The 19,926-nt window shown below is 40.5% G+C and overlaps 1 long non-coding RNA gene across 2 annotated transcripts in view; it reads left to right on the top strand.

Moving 5' to 3' along the window:
• The window catches only part of LOC128314623 (uncharacterized), a 140,577-nt gene that overhangs the window by 106,634 nt on the left and 14,017 nt on the right, over window positions 1-19,926 (top strand). For both annotated transcript variants that reach the window (XR_008296485.1, XR_008296487.1), the window contains exons 6-7: window positions 13,014-13,874; window positions 15,207-15,380. This is a non-coding gene — a long non-coding RNA (uncharacterized LOC128314623). The remainder of the gene's footprint in view (window positions 1-13,013; window positions 13,875-15,206; window positions 15,381-19,926) is intronic.

Consider the following 19,926-nt stretch of genomic DNA (forward strand, 5'->3'; position numbering starts at 1 on the left):
GTAGTACAGCTAATGGATGAATCCTTTGCTGTTATTATGAAATGTCTTCCTTCTACAGTTATCCCCTACTTCTCAAAAGTTTGTGTTACTCTACTTTGCTTCTATGAAAGACCTACGTTAGTTCCTGGTTTTACTAACTGAAAGAAACCAAAAGGGATTTTCGCTCTTACAGAAAAGGCGAAAAAATGCGTTTGGACTTTGTTTGGCAGGGAGCCCTCGAGGCAGCTCGCCCCCAGCAGCGAGAGTGGCACCACCAAGCACCTTTCCTTGGAACTACACTCAGCATCTCGGCCTTAAGCTGGGTGTCTTTGAACCTTGTCTGTGAGCATCTGTGCTTTATCACAATTCATTTTGTGTGTCCATCAGCAAGATGTGTCCTAAGGTATCAGAAAAGCCTAGGAGAGGTGATTTTTGGGGGTCTCAGAATGCTCTGTATTCTTCAATATAAATGAACGATAAATGTTCCCTTACTTTCATTTTGGCTTACAAAAGATTTTATAGCAATGCTCTGTTTTCAGATAGTGCAGGGAAGCTGCATTGTTATTTAATTATGGCTGACGTTAAAAGCAGATACCAGCTGATTATGACTGATTTTCGACTTATGTATCAGATCTATAGATGTTGGAAGATGGTTTGCTTTTTGATAAAAAACAGAGAGACGCATGGGAAAATCCTGTTTAAGGTTCCCTTGCCGTATTTGTCTACTGAGCTCACTAGGATTGCTTACATAACTCCTTCCCACCTCTGTGGAATAACAATCTGGAATACCATCTCCCTTCAACAGAAAACAGGTAGCTTTCACATCGCGAGTCTTATATACAGATTTTTGAATACCTCAAATCGTAAACCCCCAAGAATTCTGTCCTTCACTCACTGTTATATCTGAGTTACACATGGAGATTGAGGTATTGAAAATGCTGACTTGGTGTTTACATAAATGGATTATTTTTACCGTTTCAGTGCCCTTTCACACCACCACCGATTAGTAAGCGCTTCTTAGATTAGAATGGGAATGAACACAATAGAAAATTGCAAGTTGAACATGAGACTGTCATTCAGTCTTTTGAAAACATCTGTATCCTATCACACTGGCATCCAATAAATGGAGAAGACATTGAAGCCTCAAGGAAGGACCCTGCACTGACCAGTGGAAGAAAACTGATCTCAGAGTTTCTTGATAGGAGTTACATTTCCCCTGTACTTTGTTGGTCCTTCCAATGGATTGGTTCAGGTATTAGTTCTAGAAGGTTTTCTTAGATTGAGATGTAAATATTAGTTCTGTTCCACTGTTTTGTTCTTACTCCCCAGGCATGCCAATTATAGGCATAGTATTTCTCCTTTGGCAGTCTTTTATTTTCACATCTTTCTCCTTAAACTTCTGGAATCTTTTTTTTTTTTTTTTCCCTTTCACATTCTTACTTGGTTGTTTTCCTACTTTTCTTCAAAGATCATTTGAAAATTATCTTTTGAGTATGTTCCCTTGAGTGTCTTGACATTTAGTTATTTCTGAGTTAATTTTGTCTCTTCTTGTGCATTTCTTCTAAGTTCAGTAAGTTCTTATTTTTCTTAATTTGGTGTCCTTTCCTTTCCGTTTTGAATTTATAAGTTTGTTTATAATATTTTTGAGAGAGAGAAAGAGACAGAGCGTGAGCAGGGGAGAGGGAGGGTGAGGGTAAAGAGAGAGGGAGACACAGAATCTGAACCAGGCTGCACGCTCTGAACTGTCAGCATAGATCCTGACATGGGGCTCGAACTCCTGAACTGTAAGATCATGACCTGAGCTGAAGTCGGATGCTCAACCAACTGAGTCACCCAGGCGCCCCTTGAATTTCTACTCAAGGTGGTTTTCATATCCCTGAATGCACTTTTGAGAAGATTTAATTTAGTTTGAATTGTAGCCTGACAGTTTTCCTCTGCTTCAAGACCGATTGTTTTGGGGGGCAATTTTCATCAGTTGATGTGTGTTCAACATAATTTTCTGATTATTTGTAACAAACACGTAGGGCTTTACTATTTTTCCCCATTCACTTTTGTTATTGGTGTGGTTGATAAGACCTCTATTTCAATGATATCCTCTTCTGTTAGCATAGCAAAATCCTGATCCTTAATGGATTTGTGTGTGTGTGTGTGTGTGTGTGTGTGTGTGTGTGTGTGTTGGTGGTGCATTTGGGTAGTTGCACAATTTTGAATTAAGAGTGTTTACTTTGTTTTATTTGTCACTGAGGGCCACCTATTTCCCTTTTATTGCTTCTTTTCATTTTCACCTTATTTTCACCATTTGGTAAAAGGTGGCTCACTCTTTCCTCTTTGCCGCCTTCTCCCCAGAGAGACAGAGACAATGAAAACTGCCCCCTTGGGCGGCCATCTTTTAGGTCCTTTGCCTGTACACTGTGCTTTGGGGTCTCAGAACATCCTTCCTCCTTCAGCATGTTCAGGGTCAGAGGGGACTCATTCTTTCATGTCTGCTTCCCTCCAGTTGCCCATACCTCTTCTCTCCTTGCCAATTTCTCTTCTGTCTGCCTTGCTTGCCTCAGAGCTTGGTGGTGGAGTGTAGAGCTTGCCCACTGGGCTTCAGGTCCCATGCAGGGTTACTTTTTGGTATATATAACTCATTTTATATATATATATATATATATATATATATATATATATATACACGTATATATATACATATACGTATATGTATATACATATATATATACGTATATATGTATATATACGTATATATATACACGTATATATACATATATACGTGTATATATATATACACGTATATATGTATATATACGTGTATATATATATATATATATATGTAGGAGTGCCTGGGTGGCTCAGTTGTTTAAGTGTCTGACTTCAGCTCAGGTCATGATCTCAGGGTTCATGAGTTCGAGCTCCGCGTCTGGCTCTGCTCACAGCTCAGAGCCTGGAGCCTGCTTGGGATTCTGTCTCCCCTCCCCCTCAAATACACACATACATACATACATACATACATACATACATGCTTTTGGTCCGCTGTCATTTTCTTCATCTACACCTACCACGTCACCCGTTTCTTAACTCTTACTAGTTTTTCCTTATTTCTTTAAGTTATCATATAAAACTCATTGGGGAAATAAAAAAAGAATTAAAATATTTAACTACCCACCAAAGAATGGAAGAATATCAAGTTAGGCCTTTTATATAACAACAACAACAAAGAAGTGTCCCAATGCTTACCCTGTTTATAACCAGGGTTTACACTTAACAATGTATTTTGAGACATTTCTCCTTATAGCTAAATGGAATCAGTTTTATAACGCCATATTAGAAAATTCTAATTTTGAAAACTAATTTCTTTTTGGTTGGTTTTGTTTTGTACCCTTGCAAAAAGTTATATAAAAAAAAAGAAGACCCTAACAGCAAGTAATATGCTTTATTAATCCCAGTGGACACATTCCTTAAAGTGTTATGAACACAAATAATCACTTACTAAAAATATTTATTGTACTCGGTCAAAATGCCCTCTGAAACGTCAACATAATTTATGCTTTAATAGGTATTAGGGAAAAATGAGCATTTATTTGCCTGAAATCCTAATGGCACTAAATATTGTGTATTTTAAGTTCAATCTTGCAGAGGTGTTAGACAAACATTTTATGTATGGAGTGTCTTAATTTATATTTCTTGAATAATTGAATATACCCTTCTGTATCAGTTATGGGGTCTTTTGTTATTTTCTTTTGTGAGTCACATGCTCATATTTTTGAATTTCTATTATAATTGTTTTTTCCTAATTCTGAAAATGTTTATGTATTAGTTATATAACTAATATGTCTTTTTAAGCTTATTTATTTACTTTGAGAGGGAGAGAGAGAGAGAGAGAGAGAAAGCGAGCATATGCAGGGCGGGGGGCAGGGGGAGAGGGAGAGACAGAATCCCAAACAGGCTCCACACTGTCGGCACAGAGCCCAACACGGGGCTCAATCTCACTAACGGTGAGATCATGACCTGAGCTGAAATCAAGAGTCAGACACAACTGACTGAGCCACCCAGGCACCCTTATAACTCACACGTTGATCCTTGTTATTTTTCTTTAGGTTGTTTGATAATTTTTGAAATGCTGATTATGATGATTTTGCCAGACAAGAGTTTTTAAACAGCAGAATGTATCAATATTCATGTTTTAGCCTATGGCATTGCGTTTAGATATACACTAACTTTCTAAAGCAGTATGGTGTATGAGCTAGCTTGGGGGCTCAGTCAGTTGAGTGTCCAACTTTGTCTCTCAGGTCATGATCTCAAACGGTTTGTGAATCCGAGCCCCGTGTCAGGCTCTGTGCTGACAGCTCAGAGCCTGGAGGCTGCTTCAGATTCTGTGTCCCTCTCTCTCTGCCCGTCCCCAACTTGTCCTCTGTCTCTCTGTCTCTCTCAAAAATAAACAAACATTAAAAATATTTTTTAATGTGGTTTAAGTTAAATATACTTGCAATCAAAGTTATAGAATGCTATGAACTAAGCACTGTGTGTCTCTTAACAAATATAGGGAAAGAGGAAAAAAAATACGGAGCGATAATCATTCCATTTTTGAATCTCTTCCTTCTGTTCCATTTTGTCTGTTTCAAATGCTTTATTTCTTTTTTTTTTAAACAGGATATACAAGTATATGTGTGTGTGTGTGTGTGTATGTGTGTGTGTGTATTTATACAATATAGACGCATATGTATGTAACACATATGAAAGAATCAAACGGAGGTTCAGAGAGAGAAAACAGTGTGATGAGAATGGGGGAGACAGGGGGAGGTGGGGACGCAGGGAGAGGTGGGGGAGGCAGGGGCAGAAAGGAAACCTCCTTGGCAACTTTTTAGATCATCTTCAAAATACTCCAAACATATCATCTTCGTTTTTGTTAAGCAAAGAAAACAAACACTTCCCCTTTCCCCCCTCCTGCCTGATATCGGTTTATTTTAAAAAGGCAATGCAGGAAATTATGAATGAGAAGATAATACGCTGGCTTTCAGCCGCCTCGGTGAAACATGCATACTGCCAACATTTTTGTCACCAATAATTCTCCCATAAACATGGGTCTCTCCTCTCATTATGCAAGCTGTCATGCTTTATTGAACCACATAATTTCACCTAATTAAAATAAGCAGTATGTAGATGCCTCCCCCACTTTTTTTCCGTGGCTGGACAAAAGCCAGTAACGATATTTAGAGTACCCTAAGTGGACACCATGTTAAATATTCATTTTGGTGCTCCTCTGGACGATCAGATAGAACTCCTGCTGCTCTTAAATATTAATATTCATTTTATTTATCAGATCTAAAAACCCTGCACTTGTAAAGAGACAGAATGCGTTCGGTCCGTGGAGATGTTGGTAATGGTGGCAACGTGGGGGTAAGCTGGTTGCCTCGAGTCAAGTTTGTGGTGCGACCCTTGACAAAGCGCTCGGATGCGATTCGCTTCTAAACTGCTTAATTTCTTTCAACTCGTACAAGTTTTGTGTAGGCAGCCTGTCAGGTATGTGAACAGATGTTTCTCGGTGTTTTTCTTCTCCATACAAAAACATAAATAAAAACAGGGGGTCTTTAGCCTTATCGGTCATCGTGCTGGAATTGCGCGACAGCTCCCCAATGGAGACTCAGAAAATACCCCCAAATACAGGTCAGCAGAGGTGCTATTTGATCCACAGCTGGAAGGAACTCAGGTGCCTCTAGTCCAACATAAGGCGCCAACTTAAGACATTACAACGAAACAAAGGTCGCCTTTTTCTGTGCTTCACATCAATGTGATCGTCTATGGGAGGGAAAATACTACGCAAAACACCCTCCCAGAGTTGAAAAAGGTCAAGACACGTAGCCTCACACCTACTGAGAATTCGGTCACCTTGACTGTCCCCTGAGGTGCATCCGGTTTTGCGGAAAGCCTTAGCGGTGTCCTGAGTCACTGGTAAACTCGACATAGGGCAGCACTGTGAGAGGAGAGTGATCACAGCCGCAGGTTACTGTCATATTAAAAAGAGATAGTTGTGTGAAGTCAGCTTACAATTTAACATATCAACACCTTTTGATTCCATTTGTTCACTTCTATTAACAGTTCTTACCTTGCAACTGAATCTCATTTTCAGACAGACTTAAGATCACGCTGAATCCCATTTGCACAGATGGGTAGGCAGACAGGAAAGCAGGAAGCTTACGGATACCAGAAGGGCTGCACTGAGCCCCAGCCATCACCCCTAATGGGAGACAGAGGGGCAACAGTGGCCCCCACAAAGATTTCCCTTACCTGGGTGACCGCTGCCCTCCCCTCCCCCCTGGGGTGTTGCGTTAGGTCGACTTCCCCATAAGCTCAATAATGATGGATACGAAGTGTTACCCAGTAGATAACATGTGCTGGGAGACCCGCTCACACCTTCCTCTGACCTTTTAGACACGTTTTTGTAGAAAACGTTTCCAATCCACGTGATTTAGCCATCTGGCCCTTGTATTTGGTGCTTTGTCATGGCTATTCTTTTCCGCTAAACGCTCCTTGGGAAGTAGGTAACATTCCCCAAAGCCATGGTATCCATAGTGGGCTTACATTCTTCAAGTCTGTGTATATGTTAATTATAGCAAAACGGAAGAAGGTTCTGTACGGCAGGAGGAATTGTTGAATGCCTCGGTGAAGGAACCTCATATATAAAGAAAGTGTCAGTTTGTACAACAGAAGATAAATCTGCTCTCACTCTCCCTCCTCCCCACCATTTTCGCAGAGGATAACATGCCCACTGTTGTCACGCTGTAATGCAAAGCAGACTTTAATGGCTGTTTTGAACCATCAATTAGCTATTCAGACGTTTTCTGTGGTGTCCACTTCTGAAACTACCAACGGTGTGATGTTGAGATTAATTATTTCCTGCTTCATCTGTTCCATAAAACAGCAAGAAGCAGGGTTCCTAACCGACCAAAAGTTCCTACGATGTAGGACAGGTCACTTTGCCGGCAACTTAGATTTTTTGACGATGATCAAGTTGATCTGTCCCAGGGGGAGGTAATGCTTTTCTAACCCGGTATTTGTCAATGTCGTTTTCCATTTTAAACCTGATTTCGTGTACCTTTAGCGACTTTCGTAATCGTTTCCTTTCCTGAAGAGAGCGGGGATGCGAGAGGGAAAATGATGTGGGTTCTGGAAGTGTTAGCACAAGATAATCACAAGAGGGTGAGTAGTAGAAGATAGACTGGAACTTCCAAACAAAAATTTTCTTCATGACATTTTGCTGAATCTACGGTGCGGTTTTATTTAATTAATTAATTGATCAATTAGACAGAGAGAGAGCTCTTGGGCCAGCAGCCAAATATGAGGGAGCTATCATTTTTTCCTTTGGAGAAAGGTACCGACGCCTGGAGGAAGATATATAACAGTCAGTGACAGACTTAAAACCCAACCTGTTACAGAGGGAAAAGAAAGGAAGGGTACTAGGTTTCTTTTGCTGCTGTTAGAAATGTTTTTCCTACCAATTCTGGAGATCAAAAGTCTGAAGTCCTTCCACCTGGCTCAAATCAAGGTGTGGGCAGGACTGTGCCACCTTTGGAGGCTCAAGGGGGAGAATTGGTTCCCTTACCTTTCCAGAGGTTTAAACTAAACTAAAAAAAAAAAAAAAATTAAGTGTATTTATTTGAGAGAGAGCACGTGCATGCACAGGGGAGGGACAGAGAGAGAGGAAGAGAGAGAATCCCAAGCAGGCTCTGGGCTGTCAGGGCAGACCCCATGTGGAGCTTGAACTCATGAAGGGTAAGATCAGGGACCTGAGATGAAACCAAGAGCCCCACCCTGAATGGACTGAACCACCCAGGCCCCCCACCTTTCCAGACTTTGGCACTGTGGGGGCCTTCTCGTGGCCCCTTTTCTCCTTCTTCTCAGCCAGCGGGGTGATGTTTTACTCCTTCAAATGCTTCTCAAGCTACAAATTCTCCGGCTCTCTTTCTTGTGCCTCCACCCTACACTTTTTTTTTTTTTTAATTTTGTAATATTTATTTTTGAGAGAGAGTGAGAGAGCATGAGACACAGAATCCGAAGCAGGCTCCAGGCTCTAAGCTGTCAGCACAGAGGGCCACAGGGGGTGGGGGTGAGGGGGGTGGGGGGTGGGCTTCAACTCTCGAGCCTTGAGATCATGACCTGAGCCGAAGTCCAATGCTTAGCCAACTGACCACCCAGGCACCCCCTCCATCCTCCACTTTAAAGGGCCCCAAGGATTGGGTCCACCTGGGTTCTTCAGAATCATCTTCCTATCTTAGTTTACTTAATTAGCAATGCCAGTTCTATCTGCAGCCTTAATACTGCTATGCCCTGTGATAGAATTTATTCACGGATTCCAGAGATTAGGATTATTGTGCCACATAGCCAGTAAACTTGAAGGGTTCCCTGCAGCATCCCTCAGACCCTTCCAGGCATGGTTGAGATTACCCAAGGAACACACGCTGAGATGCTGAGGTTTGAGGCCAGGGGGCTTCCTGGGAAGCATATTCAGAAGCATGATCTTCCAAGGCTCGAAGCAAGGTTGGGCAGAAGGTGAGGGTCAACTTCAAAGTGGTTGGAACACAGGACGCACAAGAGTCAAAGCAGAGCAGGAGCGCTGGGCTCGGGATACCCCCTCCCACTTGGGGTGGGGGCGGGGTGGAGGGAGGGAGGGGAGGTGGTGGTGGCCTGGCGCCACTTTACCCTCCCCTATTCTCTGCAATGCCCAGTCCCTGAATGCAGAGTGGCTCAGGGACAGGTAAACAGAATGGAACACTGGGCTCGCTGAGAGCAGTTCCTGGAGACAGTGTCACCTTTGGTCCATCAGCAGCTGGTACGACCGGGCTCGTCCCAAAGGGGTCATCAGACCGCTCTAAGCTGATTGGATGGAGGCCTGTCTGCAGACACGACAGGCTAAGAATATGGAGCCCTGATTACCTCCACTCCAGATCATTCCCTGGGAGGACATTCCACAATGGGAGAGGGAAGTGGGGAAGAGCAGTCTATGGAGGCCATCCAAGGATCCAGAGCAACGGCTCAGAGGTTTGTCCAGGGAGGAAGGTTGGAAGGCCCTAGGAACCGAGAGCCCCAAAATCCTCCAGGAAGGGATTGACTCTTTGCCACAGCCCAGCTGGGGGCACTTCATACCTAATGGCGCATTTGCAAATGACGGAAATTTTAATGACAAGTAATTAAGATGAGGCTGGTAATCATATTACAACACGAAGATCAGCCACGGGATGGCCAGTTTATCAAGGAGAACCAGGGGAAACAATGGAGCAATCAGCCAACAATTCCGTAGCGTAGGCAGGCTAACAGCGGGTTGTGATCCCAGAGGCAGAAAACGTGGCAGGAGATTGGAAAGAGAGAGAGAGTCACCTGTATATAGCTGTAAATTAGGGCTCCAAATGCCCTAGTTTTGCGGTCCTTTCTCAGGTTAGATGCCAGAGTTCTGTCTCAGCTTCCCCCACCAGCACCTGACTCCTGTGGTTCCCCCTCAAGTTAAATCCCTCCTAAAACTTCGCATTGTTTCTTTCATTAAGTGGTGGTAAAAGATAAACCATTGAAAAGGTTTTTAATCCTTTTTAGGTATACCCTTCAGGGGCATTACTTGTATTCCCATCGTTGTGTAGAATATGAAATGGTCATCCCCAAACTTCAGATTAAAAACCTGTTAGCATGAATCCCTCACACACCCTTTTAGAAATGTAGTCGAGCATTTGAAGTCTCATCGTCCACTCGCAATGCTTTGTCTAAATTATATGTCTAAAACCACACGTGCACGTGCGTCTACGTTGCATGCAATGGAAATGCGATTGTGTATATTTTCTTTACATTCACATACTATATTTTACAAAAAGAAATTCTTTAGATCATGAGCTAAGAAGATACCACTTCCCATTCAACTCCCTCTGATCTCACTACTAGACTGGCTTTGAGGTCTCCAGTGAACTTGTGTTGACTTTTATTGACAGCTTCCTCTGTGGCTTCCGCTTGATGTATAATCCATTTATAAGCCCCGGGAAGTAGATGCGTCTCAGACAAAAACCCCATTTAACAGATGAGGAGTCTGAGGCACTGAAGTTGAATTAAGCTGCCCAAGGTCACAAGGTTATGAATGGGCCCATCGAGGCTTTGGTCCTAAGCACTAGCTCTCCTGCGGCCTATCTCATTACCAGCCTGTAAGAGCTCCAATCCTGGTGGGACTATCCCGCCTGCCACCTTGTTTGATTTTTTATTCTCTTCAAATATAGATAACTACTTATCTATTTCAAATGCATGTCCTTTTGGTTGCTTTTTGGTAGCATTTCGAAAATATACTAAAAACTGTTGTATAACATGAATGATGTGAGAAGGGAGAGGAAACGTCCTCTGGTGGTCTCCCGATGAAGTATTACTCATTTTTTTTTTGAAAGTTTATTTCTTTTGAGAGAAAGAGAGAGTGTGCATGCATGTGGGAGAGGGGTAGAGAGGGAGGGAGAGAGAGAGAATCCTAAGTAGACCCCATGCTCAGTGCATGGCCTGACACAGGGCTCGAACCCACAACCCAGGGCTCAAACCCATGACCCAGGGATCATGACCTGAGCCGAAACCAAGAGTCAGATGCTTAACGGACTGAGCCACCCAAGCACCCCTTACTCGATTTTTAAATGCTCAAATGCTAATTTGAAATGTTACAATTTTGCTCCATACTTCAAACATTCAAACCTTTAGTTCTTACCTTGGACAAAAGGACACAATTCAATTGCAGAAAACAGAGACAGTGATTCATTTTGATATTGACTGATGAAAAAACTGCTATCGCCCTTTATCCCCAGTAAGAAGAATTACTGTGTGTTCTTTTTGGGGTTTTGAGGAAAATGATTTAAGATGATATGGTATTTCATTTGAAAAAATATTGGATATTGGGGCGCCTGGGTGGCTCAGTCGGTTGAGCGTCCAACTGCGGCTCAGGTCGTGATCTCATGGTCCGTGAGTTCGAGCCCCGCGTCTGGCTCTGAGCTGACAGCTCAGAGCCTGGAGCCTGTTTCCGATTCTGTGTCTGCCTCTCTCTCTGCCCCTCTCCCACTCATGCTCTGTCTCTCTCTGTCTCAAAAATAAATAAACATTAAGAAAATGTTTAAAAAATATTGGATATATATGATAACCATAGTTTATGCCACAGATGAAATCTGAAAATATATTTTAACTCCTATATTTTTATGAATACATCATAAGAACCTTCCAACCTATTTCTACTTGTATCAGCCATTTAATGACATATTTTATTTGTATATATTTGCATGTATATTTCATAATCTATTTTGAGGGGCGTGGGATATATCTTTACTGTGAATTTAGGTTCTTTATACTATAGTTGAATAAGTTGATCTGTCACTAATGAAGTCCTCTGGTTTCTTTTATGGAAATTAACTCTCTTTTTACTTTATTTTTACTCTATTTTCACATATCTCATTAGCATTGTAACCATGCCTATACACTTTAAAAATATTGAACTTCAGATGCCAGACCTATGCATTAGGGATAGATGAGAAGGAGAAGATCACACATCCAAGCGATATAATATAGCATCACTAAGGCAAGAGGAAGGATCTAGGGAAGAGTTGAGAGGGATGAATATTCTACATGTGTTGAGAAGTCATTTCTTCCCCACTCAATTGGCCTTTCCTGTGGAGTAGGGCCAATGCCATGTTCTGTTGCTGTTATGTTCTTTGACAGGTGGCTGTGAAGAAAATACCCAAACCACAAATGACACTTGTGTTACTGTTCTATGTCTGAGTAACAAAAGGAAAACAGTCTGAAAGTTCCCCTCATGATTAGACGGGGTTTCCAAAGGTCCCAGTGATACCACTCATAGTGGATACCCAAGAGAAAAGAAAACACATGTCTACACAGAAACTTCTACGATATTCATTAGAGCCAAAAGGTGGAAGCAACTTAAATGTCCTTCAACAGATGAATGGTTAGACAAATGTGATATATACATGACATGGAACATTATAACGAATGAAATACACCTGCTACAACATGGATGAACCATGAAGACATCACGCTGAGTGAAAGAAACCAGTCACAAAAACCTACATGCTCTATGATTTCATTCCTATGAAAGTTTGAAACAGAAGAATCTATAAAGACAGAAAGTAGATGAGCAGTGGTCTAGGGCTGGGGGAAGGAAGGGGAGAGAAGGGTGATGGTTAAAGCATACAGATTTTTTTCCTCAGGTGATGAAAATGTTCCAAAAATGACTCTGGTAATGGCTGTAGGGATTTGATAAAATACCACTGAAATCTGTACTTTAAAGGAGTAAATTGTATGATATGTGAATTATATCGTAATAAAGCTAGGTCATTAAAAAATTGAATTTCATAATTTACATATAGGCATAGAAAAAGTATTGGCAGGTTTTGGATCAAAATCTTAACGCTGAAGGGCACCGGGGTGGCTTAGTTGGTTAAGTGTCTGACTTGGGCTCAGGTCATGATCTCACAGTTTGTGACCTCGAGCCTTGTGTCAGGCTCTGTGCTGTCAGTGTGGGTCCTGCTTCGGATCCTCTGTCTGCCTTTCTCTCTGCCCCTCTCCCCTCCTCTCAAAAATAAACAAACAAACAAAAATATGTATTAACATTGGCTTATCTCTGAGCCTCAGAGTTACTGTTGATTTCTACCTCTCACTTTGTGCTTCCAAATTTGCTACTATACGTGTATACACATACTTGTTTGTATGTATATACGTACGTATTTATTAATACTTGCTCTGATTTTTTAAATACCACTTTTATATTATATTGCATTCCAGTAACTATAAATGTCATGGGAATAATTGATCAAGATCTGACATGACATAAAGCTAAGTTCTGATGGGAGAAAGATGATACAAGCCTTTTGAGAACACATGGTGGGGAAAAATAGAGGTTATGGTACCACAGCTGTGGGGTATGCATATGCTCTACTTGGCGTGTGCATTTCTGGAGAAAAAAATGCATTATCTGGCTATATTAACTCTGGCAGATCTTGCTTTTTACTTGTCTCCACATAAAGCTCAAATGTAGATATTGCACTCCAGCGTTCGTCTAAGATCACAGAATGAAGTAACCCATTGTGTGAAAGTATCGAGAATTACAGCTTATAAATAAGTATCCTTGTGGATTTGCTTTTGTTTATAGCTATTGTCTTTTCACAGTAAGCGTGGCCAAGTGAAACATAACCACTAGCTGAATGCTCACTTTACACAATCTGTAATATTTCTAAAAGCAACCTGAGGACTGAGTATAGGGAAAAATGTTACTTTTTTCCTGGGTTTTATGACTAAAAACTGAAGAACAAATACATTAATGCATTGGGTTGAATTGTACAAAATTGCCATTGTATATGATAGAAACAGCGAGCTAGTGGCAATTTCATAGGACTCAACTTAACGTAAATATGATTAATGCATAGTTTCCCCGAAGGAAATATTTTAGGTTTAGATCCTTTCATTCGATTAATATTATTAGGGCAAACACTGGTCTTTTAATTATTCACTCAGACATTCTGCTTTTTTACCCTTTGACAGCTATTTTTTATGCACAAAATATCATAATCAGCTTGATGCGCTCTCACTGTTGCATGAATTAATCCCTGCAAAAGCTAATTAGTTTCTTAAGTATAGAAGTACCTAAAATTAATTTTAACTAGTACAGCTGTATCTCTGACCTCTAGCTCAACGTGTAAAGAAGGAAGAGATGTAATTTTCAATAGGACTCCTGGCTATTCTCAAACTAATTCCTTTGAAATCAACATGTAATTGTTGGATATCCACAGAGCACAGCTACCGTGAAAGGTACAAAGACAAAACTCATTGCCAATCATCAGTCCAGCAGAGAATTAGACATGCTAGCACCGAAGATCGACAAAGCGCAGGTACACAACGCATGTATACAACAACGTGCAATACAACACATCAGGGAACAAAGGGGTTGTTAGAGGTAGATTAATCTGTCCTTAGCACATTGTTGAAGTTAATGAAGATAAGCTTATTTTTAGGGATCCGTCATTGGGTGGAGTCCCAACAATGAAAGGAGCTATTTAACTAGAAATTGTTGGACTCTAGGCTGTCTTTCCGGTCATCTTAGCCCCTCATCTGTTGCCTTTCCTTTGGGTGATAGTGGAGTGGCCCAGGGCATTAGCAGGGGGTCTGCTGGGAAGACGGTGAGTCAGGTGTACATTTAGTATGAGTTTGGCGGAATAGTTATGTTGTTTACAGTTACTTCCATACGGAATTGACTCAGGCTAGACATTCTTGGGTAGAAAAGGATTCTTCTGTCACTGTGCATTACCCCCAGGGTCATGACACCCTCTTGCCAGGTACAGTTGTATCACAATATCAAGGTATCCTCAAGCATGTACCCCTGAAAGTGTCTGTCTCTAAATTTGAAATGTTTAGAGAGAGAGTCTAGTCTATGGAACATTCTTCAAAGTAGTCCAACTCATATATGAAAAAAAAAAGTAGATGGAACTTCCTCAGATTTGATAATCCTATGATTTTTCATAATAGTAACAAGTTTTTAGGCAGAAGTAAGTTCTAAGCTATCGATAATCTGAAACGTATTTTGATCAATCATGATGAATGTAATACTGAATTACATTTCTTTACCGTCTACAGTAAAAAATATGATATAATGTTATCCTTGATATTATAATATGTATGATATATTACATGTAACTATATTATAATATATAAATATTACCTTTATTATAGAAAATATTATCACCAGTGTTATACAGATCTGGCAGATAACTCATTCATGAAAATATTACATCATATTACACAATTTGTGATTTTTATACTTTTCATCAGCTTAAAATTTTTTTTAAACATTTATTTATTTTTGAGAGACAGAGAGAGACAGGCCATGAGCAGGGGAGGGGCAGAGAGAGAGAAGGAAACACAGAATCCGAAGCAGGCTGCAGGCTCTGAGCTGTCAGCACAGAGCCTGTCGCAGGGCTCGAACTCATGAACTGTGAGATCATGACCTGAGCCAAAGACAGACTCTTAACTGACGGAGCTACCCAGGCACCCCTTCTTCTTTTTCTTCTTCTTCTTCTTCTTCTTCTTCTTCTTCTTCTTCTTCTTCTTTTTTCTTAGTTTTAAGTAATGTTTAAGATCGTGGGATTTCTTTTCTCACTTGGAAAAATATTCACTTCCCCATCAAAATTTTTTACTCATAGTTTTCTATCCCTTTTCTTATCCAGGACTCCAAAAATTCTCAGAGATTCAGGCTCTACAAACCCAAATCTTCTGATTGTTCTGAGAAAGTAGATGGGGGAATTACTTTGTGATCACTAGTGGAATAAGTGAAATCTCCAGGAGGAAAAGCAACGGAACCTTGGAATGTGGAAGAAAGGCAGGCAAGTACATCATTTCAGGTGAGGGGCACTTGAGCAAGGGCATAACCGTACGAGGTTATTGCACCCTCGGAAGTGGTGTGTGAAGGACAGAAGAAGGATTTGACCAGAGGTGGGGTTCGAGCCAGGTGTTGGAGAACACTAAATACCACAGTGACCTTTCCTCGGCCCACCATGGTGAGTCACTGGAGTTCTTTGAACAGATAAGTGAATTATCTCTCTTTTATTAAGCAAGATTATTATTTATTATCTGTCTTTTATTAAGAAAGATCTGGCAGCCGTATGGGAGGTGAATACAAAAAGCCATAGATTTTATCCAGGGAAAGCACTGCAGAGCAATTGAAATAGTTCATGTAAGAGATGATAAGCATCTGACCCAGAGACATGGTCATGGGGCTAGAGCCAGGCTAAGACTATGAGGCCAATATAGATTAGCAATTTTCTGGATTGCGTGAGCGGAGCCTGGTAGGCAAAGGCCAAATGAGAGCTGGGAGGACCTAAATATAATTTCAAGTGTGTGCAAGTGGGAGAATAAAGGAGAATTGCGACAAGGAATGTAATAGCAGGTAGCAGAATCTTGGGCAGGGGTACAGTCAAAGTCCACTGAATTGACTGGGAGCCCACGACATTTAGGGTTACCCAGTGTTCACATGTTTGAAGGGAAACTGATCAGACATCTTAGCTGGAGCGACGATCATTTAGAATAAAAAAAAAAAAAAAAGAATCCTAGCGACAAAAATTCTGAAAACATCTACAATTAAAGAATTGAAGGGATTGCCAAAAAATTAAAAAAAAAAAAAAAGAGTGAGCCAAGAATTTTGATTTGCATTAGTACTTTTTCCTCTAGCTACTTAAGTATTTTTTTAAAAAAAATATACATTGAACACAATCATTAAAGTAGCTGTAACATAGATAATTTGTGACTTGAATGAAAAAATATCGCCCTAGTCTTTAATTATAGATCAGTAATAGCTGTTCTTTATTGACTACTCACTATGTGTCAGACAGTATGTTAAGAGCTTTACACGTATTAACCCACTCAATTCTCCTGATGATCCATAACTAAGTACTATTAGAAACATTCCCACCTGCAAAAGGAACCAGTAGCACAAAGAGGTAAAATATCTTGCCCAGGATGTGAGGGGGTAAACTGAGGAACCTGAGTTTCCACACCAGCATCCTGGCTTCAGACTCCATTGTCTCCACCATAGCAGGAAACTCAAATTTAGGAAAATGTTTTGATTGACAAGGAAGAAACACACAATCCACCTTCACCCATAAGCTTGGACACTGGAGTCTGGCATTCCCCCCCCACATGCGGTACTCATAATATTGGCATGGCTTTACCATTTCAGGAGACTCTTGCCCCAACAAATGGCCTGGTCGTTCATTACAGAAACTCCCCATCCACCCTTCAGTGTAAAGATCAACAGGCAGCCTGGGGCCTAAGTTTCTTTGAATCTCTTGCCTCCAAAGCTCTTGCTCTGCCGTTTCCACCAATGTTCAACAGTTGTATCATAACCCTCACACACTCTTGATTAGCCCCTACTTTGGAAGGCCTGCCTGAACTAAACCTCAAGTTCACACCAATTCCACCTTGCCCCCCTGCCTCTGACGCCTCGCCAAAAGTCCTTGGAATTGGTGTTCTCCCTCATAGCAGTAAGAGATGAGCTCAACTCCATCTTATGTGCAGATTGCCTAGTGGTTTTAGGGAACTGGCATTTGACAACACCGTACTTGTTGCTAAAATTCTAACAAAATGGCAGATATTCATGAGCAAGAAGGCACACCCTAGAGAAAGAAATTCAAATTTAAAAAGCAAGTTTCTATGGAAAGGAAAAATTAACAACAGAACAGATGATACACTGCTCGAGACCACTGAATAAGAGATTTCAAGAAGAGGAGGATTTTCTTTAGGATACCTATCCACTGAAGGGGGATTAAGAAGAAAACAAATCTCTAGTAAAATTTTTACCAGGAGAATGATGCCCGTCACATTTCAATTAGAGCCTTTATCGTGTGCTGTGGATTAAGAGTTTCTAATGCTTTGCAAATGTTAACTTATTGAATCTTCGTAGCAGCCCTGTGGGGGTAGGGCCTATTATTATTCTCATTTTACAGAGAGGGATAGAGAGGTTATATAGCCTGCCCATGGTTACATACCTACATAGATGGAGCTAGGATTTAATCAGGCAGTCTACATCTAAAGGGCAGTTCATTACACAACTTCTCTAGGAAAGTCATGGATATCCATTGAGCATTGCATTCAATCATAGGGAAAGATTGTATTTCTGTGGAGAGCGTCCATGGCTTCAAGCATCAATTTCTTTGACATTTCCTTTCCACCTTTCCCTATCTGGAATGTAACTACCATCTCTCAAGATTGAACCAAATGTTACCTCCCCCAGAAGGCTTTCCTGGCTCTTGGTGTAGAAATGCAGAATCACGGACAGTTCCTCCTTGGGCTGATGGTGCACCTCTGCCTCTGTCCAGCTTAATTGCTGATTTATTTATTATTTATTTATTTATTTATTTATTTAGCCCTATACAATTGTAAGCTTCTTGTATTTCCCATCTCTGGTCCGTAACACATGAGAGTTGAATTAAAAAAAAAAAAATCATTGGTTTCATTGAGTGATCTTTCACCCACTCAATCTGAGAATGTAGGAGAAAAATACATGTGAATTCAGTGCAGCACGATAAAGCCACAGGGAATTTTCTTCTCTGTGGGTGATGCTGCCTCACTGGTCCCTCCCTATAAAGTCTCAGAGTCTGAACATTCCTGCTTGTTCCATACCTCCTACCTCCTACCTCCTACCTTCCATACCTCCTAAGCTTCTGTGTCTGCTTTGGCAATTGCATTCTGAAACATAGCTCTGACCATATGGCTTCTTTCTCTTATTGGCCTCCCCCCAGATTCGGAACTCCTTGCTGACGCAGCTGGCCTGATAATCCTGATTGTTCTCTTTAGTGGCCTGTGTGGATGGATGTTTGGCCCTGGCAATGGACTTTGATCTTAATTACTTTTGTCAAAGTGCTGTAAGGAAAAGAGCCTGGGATCCAACTCCTGACAGCTATTAGCAATGCAAATATAAAGGTCCTATATCAGACTTTCTTATGAGCAGAATAAACAAAATAATGAACTCATTAGCAAGGCCTTGTGAAATATTCAAGCTTTGAGAACTTTGACATGGAAGGCCTAAGTATGTAGTAGAACTAATCCTTCATTCTGCTTGAGGCATGTTAAAGAAAATATTCTAATATTTAAAGGCAGTCTAAACGGTTATCATGATTAATTTAACATTCTTCTTGGCATTTATCTTTCGGATATCCTTTGGACATGAAATAATTTTGCATGACCCACAGGAAAATTCCTCCGTGCCATAATCTTAAGTCGAAAATTTCTGGTTGGGGCGCCTGGGTGGCTCAGTTGGTTGAGCATCCGACTCTTGATTTTGGCTCAGGTCATGAGCTCATGGTTCCTGAGTTTGAGCCCAGTGTCAGGCTCTGAACTGACATTGTGGAGCCTGCTTGGGATTCTCCCTCTTCCCTCTGTCCCTTCTCTACTTGCACTCTATCTCAAAATTAATAAATAAACTTTAAAAAAATTAAAAAAAAATTCTGGCTGACAGGTTGGGAAAATTATTCTAGACTAGAGTATAAGGACATTGGCTTTAATTTCTACCCTGTCACTTGGAAAAGTCAGTAACTTTTTTCAGTCTCAATTTCCTAACCTATCTATCTATATCTATATCTTTATCATCTATATCTATACCTACATCTAATATCTTACCTATCATCTGTATCTATATATCAATCTGAACACGTATAACCTATCTCCTTGTCACTGTACATATTTTTTTAAAGTGACATTACTTGTAATAACATAGTTATCGAACAACCCTGTGTATTATTTTCTTTGACGAAAGCACATGCATAAAATAACTTAAAGAAACATCAAAATACTTGCTTCTACCACAACTGTGATTAGAATCAGAATTTGTTTCATGGGATAGATCTTTCTATGCAAGTTAACTTTTTAATTTAATTCATTGCCCATTCATTCAAATTATATACGACCTTGTTTACTCTCCTGGGGATATGTCAGCCACATAATATTTCTTAATCAAAGAAATTTACCCAAATTAACTGCCAATTTGCTCAAGAAACAAATAGGAAAAATGTGAGCTTGTGTGAAGTCACCTGTCCAGACATAGTGTATTTCATAAAAACAAAATTGTCTAGCCTGTTTATTTTCACACATTATCTGCTCTCTGGCTTACATAAATAAGAATTGTGTAAATAATAAATTGTAAATCATAAAGGACTTTAAAATCAATTTGACTTCCCATTTACATAGAAGGAAAAGTATCAAAGCTCAAATATTTTGAGTTTACCTACAAGTCACAGTACAACAAGCCCATTGATGTAATTCAAGGAAAAGAACCAATTTAGTAGATTCATGATGGAGACATAGTCAATATATATATTTTTTTGCCACAAATGACCCTTTTTCATTTTTGTAGGGAAAATGGAAGAAGGGAACATTAAAAATATAACATTTGAG

This window comes from Acinonyx jubatus, chromosome A1, assembly GCF_027475565.1.
Source record: "Acinonyx jubatus isolate Ajub_Pintada_27869175 chromosome A1, VMU_Ajub_asm_v1.0, whole genome shotgun sequence".
Classification (NCBI taxonomy): Eukaryota; Metazoa; Chordata; class Mammalia; order Carnivora; family Felidae; genus Acinonyx; species Acinonyx jubatus.